This window comes from Loxodonta africana, chromosome 5 (assembly GCF_030014295.1).
Source record: "Loxodonta africana isolate mLoxAfr1 chromosome 5, mLoxAfr1.hap2, whole genome shotgun sequence".
In the NCBI taxonomy this organism is placed as follows: Eukaryota; Metazoa; Chordata; class Mammalia; order Proboscidea; family Elephantidae; genus Loxodonta; species Loxodonta africana.
Window position 1 is genome coordinate 91,898,378 of NC_087346.1, and position 26,394 is coordinate 91,924,771.

Genomic DNA, 26,394 nt, shown 5'->3' on the forward strand with positions numbered 1-26,394 from the left:
AGAAGCTGTTATGGGTGAATTATGTCTCCCAAAAGGATATGTTGAAGTCCTAACACTCTACTCAACACTTACCTGTGAGTGTAATCTCATTTGGAAATAGGGTCTTTGTAGATGCAATTAGTTAACATGAGGTCATGCTGGAGTAGCATGGACCCTAATACAGTATGACTGGTGACCTTATAAAAAGAGGAGGAAAGTCACACAAATCCTCAGACGGATGACAGTCATTGAAGATAGAAGCAGAGATTGAAGTTATGCTGCCATAAATCAAAGAATGCCTGAGGCTACCAGGATGAACAGGAAAGGATGATCCCCTAGAGCTTTTGGAGAATTCACGGTCCTGTTGACACCCTAAATTTGGACTTCTTGACTTCAGAACAGTGAGAGAATAAATTTCCATTAACTTACCCTTCTGGTGGTATTTTCTTTCAGCAGACGTAGAAAACTAATACAGAAGCACAAAATTAATTTTAGAAGAGGAATGTTTAGAAATAAAATGAAAGGTGTTACATGTGCATCTGAGCAACTGTCTCAGGTATGAAGCAAAAGGATAAAGGACTGATGGACATATGCAATCAATTCCTTATGACAGAATCTTATTCAAGAGTGTGAGGATATTGTAGGCTGCAGATTCAGATTAACCTGGAATATATGATGAACTGGTAGATCGAGTTTAAAGGAACCCGTTGCCATCAACTCTATTTTGATTCATGGTGACCACATGTGTGTCAGAGTAGAAATGTGCTGCATAGGGTTTTCAATGGCTGATATTTTAGAGATGGATCACCAGGCCTTTCTTCTAAGGTGCCTCTGGGTGGATTTGAATCTCTAAACTTTCAGTTAGCAGCTGTGCTCCTTAATCCTTTGCACCACCCCGGGACTCCGGATCAGATTAACCAACTATTATGGTTAAGATTGTGTGTCAACTTGGCTGGTCCATGATTCTCAGTATTTTGACAGTTGTATAATGTTATGATCACTGCCCTGTTGAAATCTGATATGTGATCAACCCCATGATGGAATTTACTGAGAGGTACTCCTGGAGGTGGGGCTTGTGATGGCTCACCGCCCCCTCAGCCTTCATCTCTCCCCCTTCTGCCATCTACCCCCATTTCCTGCTCACCTTGCAAAGATTGTTGGATTGTTCTGGATCCAGCAGCTGTGTCTTGTCTGACCTCTGGTTTTGGGGACTTAAGCTAGCAGCTTATCTGTCCATCTTGGGATCCACCGATCTTCACGGCCTTTGAGCAAGAGTCTTGCTTCCCGATGTGCTTATCTTGGGTTTGCCAGCCCCTGCAGCTGACTCAGGAGGAAGCTTGAGGTCTTGCCTGCTGACGTTGGGGATTCCTCAACTGTCACAATCTGTGAGTGGGATCCCCGCTCCCCGACCTGCTCATATTGGGCTCACTAGCTTCTGCGGCTCAGTGAATTGGGAAAAGACTCTAGCTTGATCCAAAGACTTGGGATGTTCCAACTCCTACAATAGTGTGAGCTGTTTCCTTAATATAAATCTTTCTCTATGTATTTATACACTTTATTGGTTTTGCTTCTCTAGAGAACCCAGCCTAAGACACCAACCCACTGCCGTCGAGTCAATTCCAACTCATAGTGATCCTATAGGACAGAGTAGAACTTCCCCATAGGGTTTCCAAGGAATGCCTGGTGGATTCGAACTGTCAACCTTTTGGTTAGCAGCCGTACCTCTTAACAACTACGCCACGAGGGTTTCTGCAACCTGCCTCAATAGAGTAGTTGAGAGCACAGAGCTGGAACTAGGCTGCCTGAGTTTAAAGCAGGCCTTCAAAAAGCTTTATTCAGGTTTGAACCCCTGCTGAGAATTCGCATTTCTAACAAGTTCCCAGGCAATGCTCTTGCTGCTGGTTAGGGACCAATTCTGAGAACCACTAAACCCATAGCTGTCTTACTTGATTCTGACTAATATCGACCATATAGGACACAGTGGAATTTGCCCCATAGGGCTTCCAAGGCTGTAAATCTTTACAGAAGCAGACTGTCACATCTTTCTACTGCAGAGTGGCTGGGGGGTTTAAACCTCTGACCTTTCAGTTAGCAGCCAAGTGCTTTAACCACTGCTCCACCAGAGCTCCTTATTAGTAGAGCAGTTGTTCACAAAAGTTATCATACAGAAAAATCACCTGGGGATCTTATTAAAATATAAATTATGATTCAACACATCTAGGATGAAAATGAAAATTCTCAGCAGGGATTCCAACAGAAATGAACAAGTTCGAAGCCCTGGTTTGAAGCCTGACTCTTCCTTTTATTAGTCGTGTGACCTTTAGCAAGTTACTTAAACTCTCTGTGCTGTAGTTTCGTCATCTGTGAAATGAGGCTATGACAGTGCCTGATTCTTAGAGGTGTAATGAGAATTAATTGAGTTAATGTTTACAAAGTATATAGAACAAGCCTTGCCACAAATTAAATGCTTTATAATTGCTTTTAATTAAAGATGAATTTAGCAATACTAAACTTGACTCTGTAGGAGATTGGTGGGTTTGGAAAGAAGGAATGATTTTAGGGCCATGTGGTGTCTGTCACTCAAATCCTTTCCAGCATACCTCATAAACTCACATGTAGTTGCTAGGGGAAAAAAATAATCTGTAAATTAAATCTACAGTGGCTTTACCACAAACTTTGTAAAATTGGAGGGGGCAGGTAAAAGTACCTTAATCAAACAAAGCATAAAAGAGAAGTTAAATAAGCATTAACTTCTGACCTCAATGTACCACATGTAGGTTCTTTCAGTACAAGGAGTGGATTGGCAAGAGAGGGTTAAGTGGAGCTAGTCAAAGTGTCAGTGGTACCATGAGGGAGATGACATTGCAAGTTAGTGTTAGCAGAGGCAGTGCTGGGGTTCTGTAGTGCATGGCATGCAATATCAATGGCTCTTCTCTGAAAGTGGGGAGTGACCAATAGAAACAGTAATACTACTAGAGTAAGTACCATGGGGACACAACCATTCTTGATGAAAGCAAAGAGGACTTGCAGTACTTACAGATGGAGATCAAAGAGTTCAGCCTTTAGTATGGATTCAACTTTAACATAAAGAAAACAAAAACCCTCACAACTGGACCAATAAACAACATCATGAAAAATGCAGAAAAGATTGAAGTTGTCAAGGATTTCATTTTACTTAGATCCACAATCAACACCCATGGAAGCAGCAGTTAAGAAATCAAAGAGGGTATTGTATTAAGAAATTCTGCTACAAAAGACGTCTTTGATTTCTAACACTTTAAAGTGTTAGAAATCAAAGACGTCGCCTTGAGGACTAAGGTGTAGCTGACCCAAGACATGGTATATTTCAGTTGCCTCATAAGTGTGTAAAAGCTGGACAATGAATAAAGAAGAATTGATGTCTCTGAATTATGATGTTGGCAAAAAATATTGAATATATCATGGACTCCCAGAAGAATGAACAAATCTGTCTTGGAAGAAGTACAGCCAGAATGCTCCTTAGAAGGGAGGATAGCTAGTCTTCTTCTCACGTAAATTGGACATGTTATCAGGAGGGACCAATCCCTGAAGGACATCATGATTGGCAAATTAGAGGGTTGGTGAAAAAGATGAAGACCTTCAAGGAGATGGATTGACACAGTGGCTGCAACATTGGGCTCAAACATAGCAACAATTTTAAGGATGGTCCAGAACCTGGTAGTGTTTCATTCTGTTGTAGATAAGGTAGCTGTGAGTCTGAACTGACTTGATGACACCTAACCAATAACTACCACCACGGGGAAGAGGTTGAACTTCTCACGGTTCTTAAAAGAAACTTAGTGGAGAAACCCTGAAACCGTTGAGCACTTACCCTATGCATATTCTTAGGAAGACCATAGATTATGCCTTTATGTAGCTTTCAACTGTATGAGTATACAGTTAGGCAAAATAGTCCTCTAAAGTCATCACTATATCATTGTCACCAAACCAAACCCATTGCATTGAGTCAATTCTGACTCATAGTGACACTCTAGGACAGAGTAGAACAGCGCACAGGGTTTTCAAGCCTGTGGACTTTAAGGAAGCAGACTGCCACACCTTTCTCCTGTGCAGTGGCTGGTGGGTTTGAACTGCCAGACTTTTGGTTAGCAGCCAAGCAATTAACCACTCTGCCACCAGTGCTCCTTCCATTCTCACGTTTGTATAAACAGCAATCGTATCCCTTCTTGGGTTGAGTCTTACAAACCAGTTTTCTAACTAATTTTAGTCTTGTCATTCATTCACCCTAGTGCTAGAATATTGATACAGTAAAGGTCCAGTTTTGGGGTTCAATTTGTTTGATTTTATAGAATCTTTTTGAATGCAATTCCTAATATTTAAGCAGGAAAACACCTGTAGAGGGTGATGTGGGAAAAAAATGGGAATTTCTTAAGAATATGAACAAGTTTCTTTAAGCTCAAAGAAAAGAAGAAGCAAGAAGGCTTTTAGCTCTCCACTTTTCCACACTTTCTTGTTCACATTTACAACTAATGTGAGCTTTGTTCCAAAGATTTTAGATGATGAAAACAAATGACTTACAGAAAATAATCAAGTGTTATTTGAAACATAAACCCTTTGATCCTTGGATCTTCTGAGTTAAAGCTGCCAGACAGTGAACTATGAAACACCCATTATATGGCTGCTTGTTTAACACTTTTTCTCATATATTAAATTTTATACTTTGATGACACTCATAGTCTCAGCTAAAAATGATAATGGGTCTTCTCTGGATTTGAAGAGGACTTCATATTTTATTATTTCCTTATTTGTTGAATGACTTAGAAAGCCCTTCATTAGTATTCAAGTTTCATTTTAAAATCTATGTGACCCCTATTTCACTTAATTTTGTTCCTGATGATCAATGAATTTGAAAAATACAGAAATTTTAAGAACAATAGAAACATCACCTATGATCCCACCACTCAGAGGCAAGATGGTTTCATATTTTGACATATTTCCTTTTAGCACATCTTTAACAGGATACATAGTAGCTCAGTTCTCTTATTTAAAAACAAATAAAATAAGATGAAGACAATTGGAATTCAGGTGCTGCAGATAGTGCAATCAGAGGCCAAACGGTCAGCTGCAGATCTGAATCCTGGGACATAAATGTGCCAGAGAAATACATTAAGCTAACTGAAAACATTCAGCAACCACAGGGCTGGCAAGTCAGCATGGTTGGGGCCTGGTGGTTTGAGAGCTGTTCCTCCTGCTAGTTTATCATCCACTCTTCACTGATCTTTATGGAAATGGCCAATAAGCCAGCCTGGTACAAATAAGTCCACTGAGGTAGTTCTTAATACCCATTCTTATCAAATTGAATCACCATGGAACTAATCTTCTGCAAATTATTTCAGCGAGTTGACATTTTATGTGCACATTAAAGCTTCCTGGAAAGAGCCCATCAATCCGTAGAGGGGCACAGCTGATTCCTGTCAGGTTTCAACTTGGTATTTATTAAGCTAAGTCCATGTATATTCTTTAGCACCGGGCAAAACTGAGTCAAGGTAGAGGCAATAGGGGAAAACAAAGTGGCTAAGAAAGAAGAGAAAATACATTTTTGTTCTAAAAAGAACTAGGCAAACAAATGTATTCAATCACATTTTGTCAGCATTTTGACTTCAGATAAATGTGTGGATAACGTGGATTCAACATGGTGTAAAGGGATGGAACTGTCAATATTAACTGATCTGACTTGTAATTATTTACCCTAATTCACTTCAATGTCTAAAAAATCAGTGAAAAAAATAATTGTATGAACACAATGGGACATGGCAATATTGAAATGAAAGTTTTCTATGTCTGAGCATGTAATGAGGAATAAATTTATCCAACACACATTTTGGAGATTTAAATAACACATTTTAAGGTATTACAATGTTAAAAGTATTACCTTGTGCACTTTAGGGAGATGCAGAATTATATAAGACTTAGATCCTTCATTCAATAATTACGTCCAGAGAGAAGGATAATGGGAAATGGGTTAGGAAGATGGACTGGTAGGTATCAAAACCAGAGGCAAAGATACCAGTTAAGATGTTAATATTATATACAACTAGATCAATCTATGCCTTTTAAAATTTATTTACATACGACTTTATAGATTGAAGAATATTATACTTATCATATCCCTTTTCCTTTCTGAACCTTGAAAACAATCTGATATATAAGTTGTTGCCTTTATACCTAAGTTACTCAGGGAGGTATTGAAGCTCCCCCCTCCAAAAAAAAAAAAAAAAATGCCTACTTCTAGTAGCGTGAAGTTTAACTCAAAGTCGTGTAATTTCAAGGTCAAGGTTCTTACTATTGTTGTGCACTGAAGCACTTAAAATTATGTGCCTGAAACACTTAAGAATTTTCAGTTTGAAATAGTGACCATATTGTTGTTAGTTGCTGTCCAGTGTATTCCAACTCGTTGTGACCTCACGTATACAGAGCAAAACTCTTCCATAGAGTTTCCAAGCTGTGACTTTTCAGCAGCAGATTGTCCTGCTTGTGCTCCAAGACACCTCGGTGTAGGTTTGAATTGCCAGCCTTTCAGCTAGTAGTGAAGTGTTTAACCACTTGTGCTACCCAGGAACTCACTGAACATATCAGAAGAACCCTTTTCTGGCTAACGAAATGGAAACATTTCTTCCACTTTACATTATACTTCATGTTATATAGTAGTACGTTAGTTCTCTGGACCTAATGTTTATATTAATGTGCTCAAACTAACACTTTTGGGTATGTAGCTTTCATAGCTATTTTTCTACCATTTCAGAGCTCACTAAGCTGTGATCTCTCTGTTATTAAATCCTAATGATACTATTCATTTTTTGCTATTATCTTACTCCCAGCAACATTGCCTATGTTCACCAATGCACATTCTTTCCATAATACTCTCCTCTGATTCTTCCTATCTCTTGGATAACATACATCAGCCACTTTTGCCAATTGATCTCTTACTATCAAATTTTAGTTCCTCAAATGAGTCCTAGATCCACCGCCCCCATAGTTACTCTCTAGGGAATCTCATTATTATTCATAGCTTTCATTATCAACTAAATACAGATAACTTCTCAATTTAATCTCCATCCAGACCTCTTCTCTGCACCCCTACCTATATAGTAGCCTAACTTTCTGATCATTGTTCTTGGATGTCTGAAAGATACCTCAATTAAAAATGTTCAGAATTAAACTCATCTGCTTTCCCTATTACCCCCAGATTGTTCCTCACCTTGTGTTCTCTGAGAGAATGGCACTGCCATCTAGCTAGTTGTAAAGACTGGAAACCTAGAAATCATCTCTCACCCTTATTCAATGTCCCCTCTTATTCAATCTCTCATCAAATCTTCTGTTTTTACCTACTACATGTTTCAAGTTTGTTCCTATCTCTCTACGTCCTTTGTAACCACAGAGACCCTACCTGGACTACTACAAGAACTTCCTAACTTTCCTATAATCCCCACTTGTCCCACCTTCTTGCCCTTAATATGCCCTGTAGGTTGTAACTAGTGATATCTTTTCAAAATGAAAATATTACTATGTTACAACCTTCATCTGATTTAATCCTTCAATAGCTTTCCATTGCCCTTATGACAGAAAACAAAACTCTTTGATATGGCCTACAGCCACTTCATGGTTTATATCTAATCTACCTTTTCCTCCACCTCTGCATCTTTGTCTCCAGCTTCTATTTCAGTTGCAAAGGATTACTTTCAGTTTCTCAAATGCACCATGCTGCTTCCTATCAGAGAGCAGGGACATTTTCTTCCCTCTGCATGAATTGCCCTTCCTTTTCTTTATCTGGAGCCTCCTATTTATTCTTTAAATCTCTACTCATTAGTTACTTCTTCAAACATGACATCACAAGAAATTTTACCATGCACTTTCATAGAACCATGTACCCTTCATTTGTAGCAAATTTCATGGTTGAAATTTTTATGTATTTTGCTAAATATTCAATTGCTCTGTTTGTCCAATTTTGCTATCCAGAAAAAACAGGGCCACTATTTGCCTACTTCTTTTGTTTTATTATTTCCTCACCATTATATCACTGTTGTTATGTGCCATCAAGTAAGTTCCAACTCTTAGCCACCCTACAGGACAGAGTAGAACTGCCTGATAGGGTTTCCAAGGAGTGGCTCATGGATTCTAACTGCTGACCTTTTAGTTGGCAGTGAGGCTCTTAACCACTGACCCACAAGGGCCTAGCATAATACCTAGAAAATTTTAAGTATTCAATGTATTATTGAATTAATGAGTGTATGCCTGTACACATATTTGCATATAAACAAAGTGTCCTAACTAATGAACCCAATATTCTCCATTCAACATAAATTAATTTGTTTATACCAATTCAATTTGAGTTCTAATTTGGTAAGGTTTATGACTACAGTTCTTTTTCTTGAATTATGCTAATTATTACCAGTTATGCCCTTTTCCTTGATTCTTGTATTTTTATCTGTAACTAGTAAAAGTTAATATCAACTGATAGTGATAAAAATTGATACTATTTATACAAGAGCAATTTCACTGAAATTCAACTCCAGTTAATTGGTTCATGTTAATTAGCTTATCTAGAAAATTAAAATGATTGAGGAAACGTATTCATAAAAAAGTTGACTTCTTTACTAATTTTGATATGGTACACAAGTATGCCTAGACTAATATTGCCACATTGATTTGGTTTAATTGCACAGTGACAAAATTAAGACTCTCATAATATTTAACAAAAATAAATATTTCAGATGCATTGAGTAATTCAGGCTCTGAGAAAATGAAGTTGAAAAAAAAGTTGAACGATAGGAGCTGGACACATACTATAATACAGGTAAACCAAACCCATTGCCACTGAGTTGATTTGAACTCAAAGAGACCCTATAGGACAGAGTAGGACTGCCCCATAGAGTTTCCAAGGAGCATCTGGTAGATTCCAACTGCTGACCTTTTGGTTAGCAGCTGTAGCACTTAAACACTGTGCCACCATGGTTTACATAATACAAGTAGCCCCGATTTATGAAGAATTGCCCTTACTACCATCTTTAACTTTCTTTCTTTTTTTTTGCTCATCTTATTGTTAGTAATGCTTACTACATGCAATGTTGAAGCATATAGTTTGGTGATGCTATCTTTCTCAGATGCTCACTCACAGATGTTCAGTTTTATGATTTACTGTCCAAAACACTACCTTATAGCAGGCTATTGCCTCATCTACAAAGAAGTCCACGTTGGTGTTGGAATGGTCTACAACGAAGTCAGTGTTGGTGTCAGGAGTTGTAACACATAGAAAGTTGGCCAATGTCCAACTCCGAGGACATCCAACATTTGAACAGTGTATGTGCCCTACCACCATTAGGAATCCAGCTTCATTGTTATGACACTGACACTGACTTCATTGTAGACTGGGACTATAATGTGATCTTATTTGGCATTTCATACCATAAGATGCATCAGTTGTTAATTAAAGCCAAGTTGTTTAAGTTTCTCTATCATCTGCTTATACCCCCAACAATATGTCTAGCCCCCAAAAATCATGCCACTGAAAGTTCTAATCCAAAAAAAGAAGGTGAGGAAGTCTCTAGATGTGGATATAGAGATGAAGATCACTAAGGCCTATGAAAAGGGAAAGTCAGTGGACTTGCAGGTGAGGAAGGACTGTCTCATTTGACCGTTTCAACGTTATTAAGGATAAGAATAGAATTTTGGAAGCAGTTAAAGGAGCGACTGGAATAAAATGGGTGATTTTAACAAAGAAGAGGCAAGGGCCAATTCATGAAATGGAGAAGCTATTGATAATTTGGATAGAAGATCAAATCCAGAAGAAGAGTCCTATGAGTTTACTCACTATTCAAATGAAAGCACACAGCCTTTTTGAAGACCTGAAAGAAGAGTAAGGAGAAGACTGGTACAAGAACTTGATGCCAGAAAGGACTGGTTTCAAGTTTCGGGTGCAGATTTGTCTTATATAAAGTGCATAAAACAAAATGAGCATGAATACAGATGTTGAAGCTGCTGAAAAATTCAGCGATGAGGTAGACAAGATAACACAAAAGGAAGAATATCTACTAGAGCAGATTTTCAACATGGATTAAACAGGCTTGTTTTGGAGATGATTGCTAGAATGGGCCTATATTCACAAAGAGGCAAAATCCATCAATGCCTGGTTTCAAGACATTTAAAGACAGAATCACTGCAGCTTGGAAGAAATGTTGCTGAATTTAAATTAAAACCTTTTCTTGTTTACTGCTCTGAAAACTCCCAAGCATTCAAAAACATTGACAAAAATAAGCTGTTGGTCTACCACAGGAGTTACTCCAAGGCTAGGATGATGATTGCATTATTCAAAAAGTTGTTTTTGAGCAGGGTTTCAAACTGATTTGTTCCAGTTTCAATTAGTCAAATATACACTCCAAGTATTTGATCAAGAAATTAGAAGAAAGACGTTGGTGGAAAAATCATCCATTATGCAAGAACTCTTAATTTATAAATTGATATCACTGATGTGGAACAGCTCATAGATTAGAAGACGCATTGACAGATTAGGACTTAATGGATTTTGAAGAGGAAAGAAACATTGAAGATGAAAGAAATAATGACAAGAAAGGAGAGAAGTTGTCCAAAATTTTTACATTGATGGGGTTAGCTGAAGTTTTTTTTCCAGACTAAATAAGGGGCTTCAGTTGTTTGAAAACATGGACTGAAATGCTGATCGGTTTGCTAAAGTTGATAGGCAGGTTTGGGAAGCAGTGAGATGTTACCGTAAAGTATATGAAGAAAAAAAGATAAAAACGATATATATAACTCTCACCAATTTTCTGATTAAAAAAGCCACTCCCATTCCCAGGGATAACCCAGAACCTTCCAGAAGTGGAGTTATTACCTCACTGACAAAATGCCAACATCATCTCATACAATATTTGTCCTTTTGTGATTGACTTATTTCACTTAGCATAATGCCCTCTAGATTCATCCATGTTGTGAGATGCCTTGCAGATTCATCATTGCTCTTTGTCATAGCATGGTATTCCATTGTGTATATTTACTGTAATTTGCTTATACATTCATCTCTTGATGTACACTTAAGTTATTTCCATCTTTTGATATTGTGAATAATGCTTCAATGAACATGAATGTACATATGTCTATTTGTGTGATGGCTCTTATTTCTCCAGAATATATTCTTGGGAATGGAGGTGCTGGATCATATAGTATTTCTATTTCTAGCTTTTTAAGGAGGTCTCATATCATTTTCCAAAGTGGTTGTACCATTTTATACTTCCACCAGCAGTGCATAAGAATCCCAATTTTCTGGCAACCCTACCAACATTTGTTATTTTCTGTTTTTTTTTTTAATTAGTTTCTGTAATACTGGGAAGAAATGGTATCTCATTGTAGTTTTGATTTGCATTTCTCTAATGGCTGATGATCATGAGCATTTCCTCATGTGCCTGTTAGCAGCCCGAAAGTTTTCTTTGGTGAAGTGTCTGTTCATATCCTTTCCCTATTTTTTAATTGTAATGTCTTTTGTTGTTGAGGTGCTGAATTATTCTATAGGTTTTAGAGATTAGATCCTTCTCGTTTATCTTGTAGCCAAAAATTTTTTCCTAATCTGGAGGTTCTCTTTTCACTTTTTTGGTGAAGTCTTTTCATGAGCGTAAGTGTTTAATTTTTAGGATATCCCAGCTATCTAGTTTATCTTCTGGTGCTTCTGCACTGTTAGTTGTGGTTTTTATTGTATTTATACCATCTATTAGGGCCTCTAATGTAGTCCCTATTTTTTTTTCCATGATCTTTATACGTTTTTGGTTTTATATTTAGGTCTTTGATCCTTCTTTAGTTAGTTCTTGTGTGTGATGTGAGGTATTAGTCCTGTTACTTTTTTTTACAGATGGACGTCCAGTTTTGCCAGCACCATATATTAAAAAGACTGTCTTTTCCCCATTTAATGGACTTTGGTCCTCTGTTAAAGATCAGCTGAACATAGGTGGATGGAACTGCATCTGAGTTCTGGATTCAGTTCCATTGATCTAGGCGTCTGTCATCGTACCAGTACCAGGGAGATATATATATATACATTTTTTTTTTTTCTTTATGTTGAGTTACAATCCATGCTAAAGGCTTTGTTTTCATCAGTAAGTGCTTCAAGTGTCCTTTGCTTTCAGCAAGTAAGGTAGTATCATCTGCATATTGCAGGTTGTTAATAACTCTTCCTAAAAGAAAGGTGTGCATCAGGGTTGTATCCTTTCACCATACCTATTCAACCTGTATGCTGAGCATATAATCTGAGAAGCTGAACTACATGAAGAAGCAGGGCATCAGGATTGGAGGAAGACTCATTAACAACCTGCATCATGCAGGTGACAGAACCTTGCTTGCTGAAAGTGAAGAGGACTTGAAGCACTTACTAAGGAAGGTCAGAGGCCACAGCCTTCAGCATAGGTTGTACCTGAACATAAAGAAAACAAAAATCCTCACAACTGGACTAATAAGCAACATCATAATAAATGGAAAAAAGATTGAGGTTGTCAAGGATTTCATTTTACTTGGATTCACAATGAAGAGCCATGGAAGCAGCAGTCAAGAAATCAAAAGATGCATTGCATTGGGTAAATCTGCTGCAAAGGGTCTCTTTAAAGTGTTAAAGAGCAAAGATGTCACCTTGAAGACTAAGGTGTCCCTGACTGAAGCCATGGTATTTTCAATTTTATCATAAGCATGTGAAAGCTGGACAATGAAGAAGGAAGACTGAAGAAGAGTTGACGCCTTTGAGTTGAGGTGTTGGTGAAGAATATTGAGTTACCATGGACTGCCAAAAGAATGAATAAATCTGTCTTGGAAGAAGTGCAACCAGAATGCTCCTTAGAAGTAAGGATGGTGAGACTGCATCTTACATACTTTGGACATGTTGTCAGGAGGGATCAGTCCCTGGAGAAGGACATCATGCTTGGCAAAGTACAGGGTCAGCGGAAAAGACGAAGACCCTCAACGAGGTGGATTGAAACAGTGGCTGCAACAATGAGCTTAAGCATAACAATAATTGTAAGGATGGTGCAGGACCTGGCAGTGTTTTGTTCTGTTGTGCGTAGGGTCGCTGAGTTGGAAGCAACCCGAGGGCACCTAACAACAACAACAACACAATCCCGATGCTATGTTCTTCTTCATGTAGTCAAGTTTCTCGACTCATTTGCTCAGCATACAGATTGAATAAGTGTCATGAAAAGATACAACCCGGACGCTCACCTTTTCTGTTTTTAAAACCACACATTATCCTCTTGTTCTGTTAGAGCGACTGCTTCCCTGTCTGTGTACAGGCTCCTCATGAGCACAATTAAGTGTTCTGGAATTCCTATTCTTTGTAATTGTATTCATAATTTGTTATGATCCATGGAACTGAATGCCTTTGCATTGTCAATAAAACACAGGTAAACACCTTTCTGCTATTCTCTGCTTTCAGCCAAGATTCATCTGACATCAGCAAAGATATCCTTCATTTTGCATCCTCATGTGAATCAGCTTGAATTTCTGGCAGTTCCCTGTCAATGCACTGCTGCAACTGCTTTTGAAAAATCTTCAGCAAAATTTTACTTGGGTTTGATATTAATGATATGTTTGATTATTTCCACATTATGTTGGATTACCTTTCTCTGGAATGAGCACAAATATGGATCTTTCCATTCAGTTGGCTATATAGCTACCTTCCAAATTTCTTGGCATGGATGAGTGAGCATCTCCAGTACTGCATCTGTTTGTCCAAACATCTCAATTGATATTCCATCAATTCCTAGAGCCTTATTTTTTTTTTTTTGCCAAAGCCTTCAGTGTAGCTTGGACTTCTTCCTTCAATATCATTGGCTCTTGATCATATACTACCTCCTGAAATGGTTGAATGTTGACCAAGTCTTTTTAGTACAGTGATTCTATATTCCTTCCATGTTATTTTCATCCTTCCTGTGTTGGTCAATATTTTGCCCATAGAATCCTTCAACATCATAACTTAAGTTTTGAATTTTTTCCTCAGTTCTTCCAGCTTGAGAAATATCTAGCATGTTCTTCCCATTTGGTTTTCTAACTCCAGATCTTTGTACATTTCTTTATAATACTTTGTCTTCCCATGCTCCCTTTGAAATCTTCTGTTCAGGTCTTTTAAGTGGTCATTTCTTCGTTCTCTTTAGCTACACTACATTCAAGAACAAGTTTCAGGGTCTCTTTTGACATCTATTTTGGTCTTTTCTTTCTTTCTTATCTTTCTAATGACATTTTGCTTTCCTAAAAATGATGTCTTTGATGTCATCCCATAACTTCTCTGGGTTTGGTCATTAGTGTTCAGTGAGTCAAATCTATTGTTGAGATGGTCTCTAAATTCAGTTAGGATATACCCAAGGTCGTACTTTGGCTTTCGTAGATTTGTTTTCATTTTCTTCAGCTTCAATTTGAGCTTGCATGTGAGTAATGATGGTCTGTTCCACAGTAAGCCCCTGGCCTTGTTCTAACTGATAATATTGAGTGTCTTCATTTAGTTTTCCCAAAGATGTCACCAATTTGATTCCTGTGTATGCCACCAGGAAAAGTCCACTTGTATAGTCACCATTTCTGATATTGAAAAAAGTTACTTGAAATGAATAGTCCAGCAAAATTCTATCATGCGATCTTTGTGTTATTTCTATCACCAAGGTCATATTTTCCAACTACTGACCTTCTTCTTTGTTTCCAACTTTTGCATTCCAATCACCAGTAATTATTAATGCATCTTGATTGTATGTTCAATCTATTTCGGACTGCAGAAGTTGGTAAAAATCTTCAGTTCCTTCAAATTTGGCTTTAGTATTTGGTGCACAAATTTGAATAATAGTTGTATTAACTGATCTTCCTTGGGCCTATGGATATTTTCCTGTAACTGACAGCATTGTACTTCAGGATGGATCTCAAAATATTCTTTTTGAGGATGAGTGTGACTCCATTCCTCTTCAAGTTGTTATTCCCAGCATTGTAGACCATATGATTGTCTGATTCAAAACTGCCAATACCAGTCCATTTCAGCTAACTAATGCCAAGGATATTGATGTTTATGCATTCCATTTAATTTTTGATGATTTTCAATTTTCCTACACTCATACGTTGTACATTCCACATCCCTGTTTTTAATAGATGTTTGTAGCTGTTTTTTTCTCATTTTGAGTTGTGCCACCTTAGCAAATAAAGGTCCTGAAATCTTGACTGCATCCACGTGATTAAGGTCAACTCTACTTTGAGGAGGCAGCTCTTCCCCAGTTGTATTTTGAGTGCCTTCCAACCTAAGGGACTTGTCTTCTGGCACTATATCAGACAATGTTCTGCTGCTAATCATAAGATTTTCACTGGCCAGTTTTTTTCAGAAGTAGATGGCCGGGTCATTCTTCCTAGCCTTTCTTAGTCCAGAAGCTCTGCTGAAACCTGTCCACCATGGGTGACCCTGCTAATATTTGAAATATCAGTGGCATAGCTTCCAGCATCACAACAACACACAAGTCACCGCAGTACAACAAACTGACTGATGAGTGTTGAGGCCATAATAATAAAAACTAAAAACAAAACAAAGCAAAACTAGGTATGCAACTCATGTCAGAACTGATTTATGACAGAATTTTCGGAATGAAACTCCATTTTAAACCTGTACACAAACATACAGACACACATACACCCACACCCATATATACCATATAACATTTCAGAAATTCTTAGTCTTCAGATATGTATCTTCTGAATTATTTTATCTCTGGAGCCTAAAGCAAGGTGTTTACTAAAAGACTGATTGCTTTCCATGAGTAATGTTTCTATTATGTGTATTTGGAAGAAACATTTTTTTTTAAATAATTTTAATTCATCTTAGGGACTGCAATAATTGTCTCAAATGTCTTCTTACTGTTTTATATTTGAAAATGTTCTATTTATTCTTTTTATTATTTATGATACTGTTTGAAAGTATCTAAAGATGCTCCACATGTGACAATTTTGCCTTAAAGTTATATGATTGCCTTTTCTTTGATTAAAGAAAAATTTTAAAAAAACCTACAGAAAATTAAACAAAAGTTGCATCTAAATAAACTTATGTTAGGTAGCCACACAAATAAATCTTGTCTGTGAAGTTATTTATCCTGCATTCACTGATACTCCCCATTATAAGCCATTTTATCTGTTCAAATATTTCATTAGTATCTCCAAACATGGGTCAAACTTTTTATGGAATTCCCACATTGCTACCACCGAAATGAGTTTAATGATTTTGGCAAAGTAATTCCTGAGCAAATGGAATCCCTAGTCTTTGTTTCATGAATAGCTAAAAAATGACGGTCTACGTAAGGCCATCTAGAAGGAGTACAAGTAAGAAAATTTAACTTTACAGAAAGCACCTTAGTTTGATGCCTCATCTGGAGAACCTTTATGCCAAGCTCATTAACGAAGGCAACACTGCCAGTGTGTTTTGGAGCTTTAGTAGCTAAAACGAATCACAACTTCCAGAATGATTTCTTTTTACGAATTAAAAAAATGCATCATTGAAAGAAATATACTTGACACTATCTAATTTATTAGAATGAGTAAGCAAAGACAATCAATAGTAAAATTTGAAAAATTTCTGCTTTTTTGTATTAACTACCACACAGAAATAGAAACTTAGGGTAAAATGAATGATTACAACACAACTAGTGAACTTATTAAGTCCGTATTTTATTCCTGGACACTGTTATTCTGGTCCTATTATAGTCAATTTTAATCCAAGCCTCATGCACTTTAAAAAGAATTGGTTGAAACAATAGTTCTGTTTGTTTAGATTTTTATAAAGGAAAAACTTTTTTTTTTCTAATTTTAAATTATTTCAACACATATCTGTACAATTAAAGTTTACCAATGTAGTCATTGCTGTTGTCATTAGGTGCTGTTAGTTGGCTCCTCCTCCTCATAGTGAGCTCCAACTCATAGCGACCTCAAGTACAGCAGAATGAAATATTGCCCAGTCCTGCAACATCCTCGCAATCGTAGTATGTTTGAGCCCATTGTTGCAGCCACTGTGTCAACCCATCTCATTGAGGGCCTCCTTCTTTTTTACTGACCCTCTACTTTACCAAGCATGATGTCTATCTCCAGGGATTGGCTCCTCCTGAACAGAGGTCTAAAATAAGACAGACAAAGTTTCACCATTCTCTCTTCCATTGAGCATTTAGGCTGTTCTTCCTCAAAGACTGGTTTGTTCATTCTTCTGGTAGTCCATGGTTTATTTGGTACAATTTGCTAACATCACAAAATTCCAATGTATCAAATCTTATTCTATCTTCCTTTTTTAATTGTCCAACTTTCATATGAATATGAGGCAATTGAAAAGGCCATGGCTTGAGTCAGGCTTACCTTAGTCCTCAAAGGGACATCTTTGAGTTTCAAGATTTTAAACAGATCTTTTGCTGTACATTTGCCACATGCCATACATCATATGATCCGTTGACTGCTGAATCCATGGGCATTGACTGTGGATCCAAGTAAAACAGTAAAATCTTTGACAACTTAAATATCTTCACCATTTATTGTGATGTTGCTTATGAGTCCCACAATGAGGATTTTTGTTTCCTTCATATTCAGTTGCAACTCATACCAAAGGTTGCAGTCTTCTCTTGTCATCAGTAAATGCTTGAGATTGCCTTTAATTCAAGCAAGCAAGTTTGTGTCTTCTGCATATTGCAGGTTGTTAATGAGTTTTCCTTCAATCCTGATGCCATGTTCTTCTTCATATAGTCCATCTTCACGGATATTTACTCAGCATACAGATTGAATTAGTAAAATGAAAGACTATAACCCTGCTACATACCTTTTCAAATTTTAAAGCACACAGTATCCAGTTGTTCTGTTCTAATAACTGCTTTTGATCCGTATACACATTCCACATGAGCAAAATTAAATGTTCTAGAATTCCCATTCTTCATAATGTTATCCATAAATTTTTATAATACACACAGTTGAATGCCTTTGCATAGTCAACGAAACACAGTAAGCATCTTTCAGGTATTGTCCGCTTCCAGCCAAGGTCCATCTGACATCAGCAATGATATCTCTTTTTCCACATCCTCTTCTGAATTCTCCTTGAATTTCTGGCAGTTCCATGCTGATGTATGCCTGCAGCCATTTTGAATTATCTTTAGGAAAATTTTGCTGGCATTGGATATTGATATTGTTCAATAATTTTCGCCTTCTAATTAAGTGCTTTTTTTTTTTTTTTTTTTGGAATGTGCACATATATAGACCTCTTCCAGTTGATTGGCCAAGCGGCTGTCTTCCTAATTTCTTCCAGTAAATGTTTCTAGTGTTGCATCTCTTTCTTGAAGTGTTTTCATTGTTATTCCATCAATTCTTGTAGCCTATTTTTTTTTTTGCCAATGACTTCAGTGGAGCTTGAACTTCTTTCACGATCAGCAGTTTTGATCAAGTGGTAACTCTTGAAATGGTAGAACACTGACCAATTTTTTTGGGGGGGGGTACAGTAGCTCCGTGTGTTCTTTACATCTTCTTTTGATGCTTTTTGTGGCATTGAATGTTTTGCCATAGAATCCTTCAATATTGCAACTTGGATTGCCAATTTTCTCTTCAGTTCTTTTAGCTTGAAAATGTAGATCATTTTCCTCCCCTTTGGTTTTCTATTACAATATTCATTCTTACTAATAAAAAATAATATAGACTTGATTTTTGGCATGATTTTCATACACTGAGAATATAAGTTCACAGGGAAGAAGGACTAATGCTGTGTCCATATGATACAACCTTTTAAACCCAGAAGGAAACATCCCCTTCAATTTCATTTTCTGTAATTTCTGCTTGCAGCCTTTCAAGGGGAAGGCTAATACTCTTATTTTTGATGCCATATTATATAGATAAGATAGCAAGTTCATGGCTTTGCTTTCTGATCACTAGTATACAACTTATATTAAAATAAACTGGAAATACGTAAAAGTAAGTTGCTATGCTTTTAATTTTTTTCTTTTTTTGGTTCGTCTTTTTCTTTTTGTCTTTATTGAACTTGAGCCTTGATCGAAATTGAAATTTGCTTGTTTTTTGGTATTTGACATGTTTTAACGAATGTTCTTTTAGGTGTGCAGGTGCTCATGTGTGCATAAAAAAATGTGTATACACTACTTATTTTGGTTTCTACTTGACCTTTTAACTTCAATAGTAATATAATTTTATGATTTTTTAAAAAAATACCTATAATTTTATAATATGAATACAATAATATACAGTATGCTAAATGTAGTTTATTAATATAGATAACATCTATTTCTGGGAAAATATTAAGTCATTTGCATGCATTATTTCATTTGTTCAAAAAAATAAATTGACAATGTAACATTTTGCAAATAAAAAACCTGAATTTCAGAGTTATTTTTTTCTCCCCATGCTTAAAAATTACTGGAGCTGGAAATTCTCATAAGACCAGACTTAATGCTCTGACTGAGACTGGAATGACCCTGGTGGTCATGGCCCCCACACCTTCTGTTGCCCCAGAACAGGAACCATTCCTGAAGCCAACTCTTCAGACATGGATTGGACTGGACAATGAGTTGGAGAGGGATGCTGGTGAGGAGTGAGCTTCTTGAATCAGGTAGACACTTGAGACTATGTTGGCATCTCCTGCCTGAAGGGGAGATGAGAGGGTGGAGGGGGTTAGAAGCTGGCGAAAAGGACACGAAAAGAGAGAGTGGAGGGAGAGAGCAGGGTGTCTCATTAGGGGGAGAGTAATTGGGAGTGTGTAGCAAGGTGTTATGGGTTTTTCTGTGAAAGACTGACTTGATTTGTAAACTTTCACTTAAAGCACAATAAAAATTACTTAAAAAAAATTACTGGAGCTTGAATTCAAACACAGGCTGTTATAATTAAGCAATAGTTCCATTTCCTGTTGTTGTTAGGTGCCTTTGAGCCAGTTCCCACTCATAGTGACCCTATGTAGGACAGAACGAAAAACTGCCAGGTCCTGTGCCATCCCCCCAAAGGCTGTTATGCTTAAGCCTATTGTTGCAGCCACTGTGTCAATCCATCTTGTTAAGGGTCTTCTTTTTACTGACCCTCTGCTTTGCCAAGCATGATATCCTTCTCCAGGGACTGATCCTTCCTGATAACATGTCCAAAGTATATGTGACTTAGTCTTGCCATCCTTGCTACTAAAGAGCATGCTGGGAGTACTTCTACCAAGACAGATTTATTCATTATTTTGGCAGTCCATGGTATAGTCAATATTCTTCTCCAACACCACAATTCAAAGGTATCAATTCTTCTTCAGTCTTTCTTATTCATTGACCAACTTTCACATCCATATGAGGCAACTGAAAACATCATGTTTTGGGTCAGGCACACCTTTGTCTGCAGGATGACAATGTTGCTTTTCAACATTTTAAAGAGGTCTTTTGCAGCAGATTTGCCCAATGCACTGTGTCTTTTGATTTCTTGACTGCTGCTTTCATGAGTGTTGATTGTGGATGCAAGTAAAATGAAATCCTTGACAACCTCAATCTTTTCTCCATTTATCGTGATGTTGCGTATTGGGCCAGCTGTGAGAATTTTTGTTTTCTTTATCTTGAGGTGTAATCCATACTGAAGGCTGTGGTCTTTGATCTTCATCAGTAAGTGCTTCAAGTCCTCTTCGCTTTCCACAAGCAAGGTTGTGTCATCTGCATAATGCAGGTTGTTAATAAGTCTTCCTCCAATCCTGATGCCCTGTTCTTCTTCATGTAGTTCAGCTTCTCAGATTATTTGCTCAGCATACAGACTGAATAGCTATGCTGAAAAGATATGACCTTGATGCACACCTTTCCTGACTTCAAACCACACAGTATCCCCTTGTTCTGTTAGAACAACTGCCTCTTGATCTATGTACAGGTTCGTCTTGAGCACAATTAAGCATCCTGGAATTCCCATTCTTGGCAAAGTTTTCCATAATATATTATGATCCACACAGTCAAACGCCTTTGCATAGTCAATAAAACACAGGTCAACATCTTTCTGGTATTCTCTGCTTTCAGCCAAGACCCATCTGACATCAGCAATAATACTCCTCATTCCACATCCTTTTCTGAGTCCAGCTTGAATTTCTGGCAGTTAGCTATGGATATACTACTGCAGCTGCTTTTGAATGATCTTCAGCAAAATTTAACTTGTGTGTAATACTATATATTAAAGTAGTCAAGAATGCAATTTTAACAGAAGGTCAAGTTGCATTTAAGTTATTTGATTAGTTATGAGCACATAAGGTGGGAAATGGTTTACTTCAAGTTTTCTCTGTTTCTACATTCTCTTACTATAAATGGTTTTACATACATACATACATTTACATAAACTTGCATGTACGCATATACACACAATATTCATATTCAAATTAAACTGGGAAATCCTACTGCTAAAAGATTCATAAAGCAAATCATCATATTAAAAGATTGTTAACTGGCAGCTCTTCATGGGACTATGGCATTTATGCATGTCTTGTGAGCAGAGGCACAGAATTTCCTTTAATCTATGCTATGTCTTTTTATGTCTTTAGGTATTTTTATATAGCGAACATAGATATAGTGCCCTCCCTGGAACTAATGTAAATCATTCATGCCCTTCATATTAATAAAAATAATATTTCCCTTAGGAGCAAGCAAGAGGCATGTTTATAGCCCATTATAACAGATTTGGTTTCCTAAACTCGGAGTTCCTCTTACTGTGGTGCAACCTACTGCATGTGCTGGCTTCCTTCTGGGAGTATTTGCTTTGCCTCCCTGGGGCCTGAGGGCAAGGAGAACCGGGAGAACATTCTGATGCTCCTGCTGCCTGTTGTGCCTTTAGTAATAAAGCAATTAGTCTTTGACCCAGTTTTCACGTCTTCTGCCAGCATCCAGGAAATTGTGACGGAGTAACTTGTTGCCTTAAGGATCCCTGGTGGCACAATGGTTAAATGCTCAACTGCTAACAGAAAGGTCGGCGGTTAGAACGCATCATCAGCCACTCTGCAGGAGAAAAGACATGGATATCTGTACCAGTAAAGATTACATCCTAGGAAACCCTATGGGAGAGCTCTACCCTGTCGTATATGGTCATTAGGAGTCAAAATCAACTTGACAGTACACAATGACAACAACTAGTTGGCTTACCAGTAGGGTAAAATCTCAAAGTTTATGAAATTGCTCTGATGAATTCTTCATTTCATAATAGTTTACATTATTTAAATAAGCATTTCCAAGCATCTTCATCCCTGAAACATTTTTTAAACTTGTTATATTTATTAATATCCCACCAATTCATCATACAAGGAACATTGGGATTTTCTTATCTAAAATATTTAAGTAGTATGCTTTTGACTAAGTGATCTTCTAAAATGCCTATTGGGCATTTGATTTGATAAAATAGTCACATAAATGTATTCACATATTTGTTTTTTTTTTTTAAACTCTGGCTTCCCATTCTCATACGGTATAGATATCTCCCACGGTTGATAGTTTAGCTATTTACCAAAAAGAGTACGTTTAATTATTTTTCCCATTTCTGATTGCTGGCATCAGAGAACTGTGTTGCCATGGAAATGTAGTCTTTGGTACATATTTAGAGAAAGGGGGGTAAAATAACAGGTGACAGAAACATAGTTTATGTGAAAAAAAGCAGGACAATAACTGCAATGAGAGTATTTCTGACAATACTTAATATACTTAAATCAGATTTGAAATGTCAAAATTAGGAAATGTGTCTCACTGAAAAATACAATGAATTTTGTTTATGAGATATTATGTACTGGTATTATGAATTTATTAGGATCCTATTTCATTTTAGAAATGTCAGTAATATTGTATGCAATTTGAATACAAGGAAAAGATATAACCAAAAATACAATGAAAAGATATAACTAAAAATCAATCATAAAGTGTTTTGCTACCAACTTCTCTTTGTTACATTTTCTTAATTACTGCTATGAAACTGTTCCTAGCACATGAGGTAAATACTCTTGTCTAATGAAATAAAACAAAATGAAGGAAGTTGGCAGGAATCCTTTTAAAATTAGGGGCTTCTCTGAAAATGTGACAGTTTCCCTGGTGGGGAAGCTATGCATGCTATGTGAAAAGATGTAATCATCTTGGTTTTGAAATTGCCTGTCACTCACTACCCACACTCCTTATTACCAAAACTTTGATTCCTCTTTTATTTTTGAATGTCCCAAAATATTGTGGTCTTTTTTGCAATGTTTTACAAGCATAATTTAAAAAATATATATATATATATTTTACATTAAGTGCCTATTTTTTAAGTTTTTCATTTGAAATAGTTTTAGTCCTTCTCAAATGGTTCAGGAACACATAGTCCTCCTTACCCAAGCCCTTCTTTTATATTTGCTGGATTTTGAAGATTCTCCCCCATACACACCACCACTGGAAACAGAATGTTCTGAATTTGAAACACAAGACAACCAATAGAGCTCAAGCTTACCTACATTTTTCATTTAGTGGGCTTTTGTGAATTGACTTTCTTAAAATATTTTCCTAAATATATTTATTATAAACACGATATGTATGCATGGTTGAAAATATTCAAAATAAAGGGATGTTAAAGACGTAAAGTTGGAGAAGATGACTGAGGATGACTATCGGGGTTTGTTGGTATGAACACACAAACAGAACTGGAAAATAATGAATATGATTTTTGTTTGTTTTAATGATGATTTTTTCACTTCATGTATTTTCAGCATTTTCCTAATCTGTTAGATGGTCCTCAAAATTTGAATAACCGATTGTATGACCCCTTTATGTGCTGCAGCACTGATCTAATGTATCTTTACCAGAGAAGCTTTTCACAAAGTCTTTGTGCTCTCCATTTTCTTTTTCTTTTTTTTGAATTATCTGTTAGCTCCTGGTGACTTCCTGAATTATCATATGGACATAAATGGGGACAGTTTAAGTTTGGTCATTTTGTAATTCTTCAGATTCCTTATTGTTGAAAAATTTATTGAAGAAAACTTCTTATTTACTTGCAGAGAAATACTTTCTTATTTTCTCTATTTTTGGTTTCTATTTGATGAAAATTTCCCTGTCACAACTCTTGATTGTTCATTTTTTTTTTACTTCATGTGACCTTTTAGATTTTTATGCTTGCCATAGGCACTCCAAAGCTTGAATATAAAATTATTGATAATTTCCATCTCACCACCCTCTAGCAAGCACTGAGTACTGTATAAGCTTTATATTTTCTCATTACCAAGTGAAAAAATGCTACGTTTTTGCAAAGTGGGTGTATGTGTGGAAGAGTTTTCCATCTCAGGCAGGACAGCTTTCCAGCCAGGGGATGTGGCTCATCCTGCTTCCTGTTGTATGCTGTCTGCTGTTTGTGAGAAATAAAAATGGCTTTCACTTACCAACACTTGAGAGTTGTCTTGTGTGTGCAACTTGATCATACTGGATGGACGTAGCACCTGTGGAGTAGTGGATGCCACTGGGTGAAATGTCATCCTGGCAGTCTTACGTCTGCTTGGAATTTTGAGGCAATTTGTGTGTGTAGCATATCCTTTAACTTTTCTGATCATATTAATTTAAAAAGTTTGGCTGGTTTTTCCTGGGATAAGTTCCACTTGGGCATGGTATATAATACTTTTTCATATGTTTCTGGATTCGCTTAGCTGGTATTTTGGTGAAGACGATTGTGTCTACATTCATAAGAGATATTGGGCTGCAGTTTTTATTTCTTGTGATTTTTTTGTTGTTTGGTTTTGATTGCAGAGTGATATTGGCTTCATAGAATGAGATGGGAAATGTTGGCTTTTTTTGGTTTGAAGACCTTTTTTTGGTTTGATGTTGGTATTAATTCCTCTTTAAATATTTGATTGAATTCCATAGTGAAGCAACTTAGGCCTGGACTTTGTGAGAAATTTTAAAATTTAATCCAGTCTCTTTAATGTTAAGTCTATTCAGGTTTTCTTCTTGAGTCAATTTCAGTATTTTGTGTCTTTGTAGTTATTTGTCCATTTTATCTAATTTATATACATATACATATACATATACATATACATATACATATACATATACATATACATATACATATACATATACATATACATATACATATACATATACATATACATATACATATACATATACATATACATATACATATATATTTGTATGTGTGGAAACCCTGTTGGCAAAGTGGTCAAGTGCTATGGCTGCTAACAAAAAGGCTGGCAGTTTGAATTCACCAGGTGCTCCTTGGAAGCTCTATGGGGCTGTTCTACTATGTCCTGTAGGGTTGCTATGAGTCAGATCCAACTCAATGGCAGTGAGTTTGACTTTTTTGGGTTTATATATGTACATGTATGTATGTATATATATATATATATATATATTCAGATACAGTTGTTCATAGTATTATTTTATAATCCATTTTATTTCTGTAAGGTTAATGGTGATGCCTCTCTTTCAGTTCTGATTTGAGGATTGTGAGCCCTTTCTTTTATTTTGTGTTAGAGGGCACTGGGTCTGGGAACTAAAGGTTTGTATATTTTGCTGAATTTTTAAAGGACTGTTGAATTTGTTGGTTTTTTAAATTGCTTTTCTATTTTTTATTTACTTTAGAGTTCGTATGTCATTTTTTCACCAGTGTCTTAATGTGGTAAGTTAGGTTACTGATTTGAGATTTTTCCCTTTAAGAATAACTTTTTCTGCATTCCATTAGGTTTGATATGTACTTTTTTCATTTTCATTCATCTCAGAATATTTTCTGATTTCCTTTGTGATTTTTGCCTTCACTTGTTGCTTTTTTATGAGTGTGCTATTTAATTTCTACATATTTTCTTAATTTTTTAAGTTTTCTCCTGTCCTTCATTTTTTTTTTTTTTTTCTGTTGTGTTTGGAGGATATACTTTGCATGATATCCATCTGCTTACATTTTTTGAGGCATGTCGTATGGCCAGACATATGGACTATCCTGGAGAATGTTCCATGTTACCTTCAGAAGAATGTGTGTTCTGCTGTTGTTGGAGGGAGTATTCCATAGATTTCAGTCAGATATAGTTGGTTTATGGTGTTGTTTTAGTCTTCCACTTCTTTATTGATTTTTCTCCTTAGTTGTTCTATCTATTATTAAAATTGAGACTGTGAAGTCTCCAACTATTATTGTTCATTGTCTATTTCTTCATTCAGCTTGACCAGTTTTTCTTTATGTATTTTGGGGCTTTATTGTTAGTGCATTATGTTTGTAATTGTTACATGTTTTTGACAGATTGAATCTTTTGTCTTTATAGTATATCCCTCTTTATCTCTAGTAACATTTTCTTTTTAACTGTATTATCTAATATTAGTATTGTTAGTTCAGTTCTCTTATAGGTGTTGTTTGCATGTCTTTTTGATTCCTCTGTCCCTCCTTTACTGCTTTCTTTTTTACATTAAG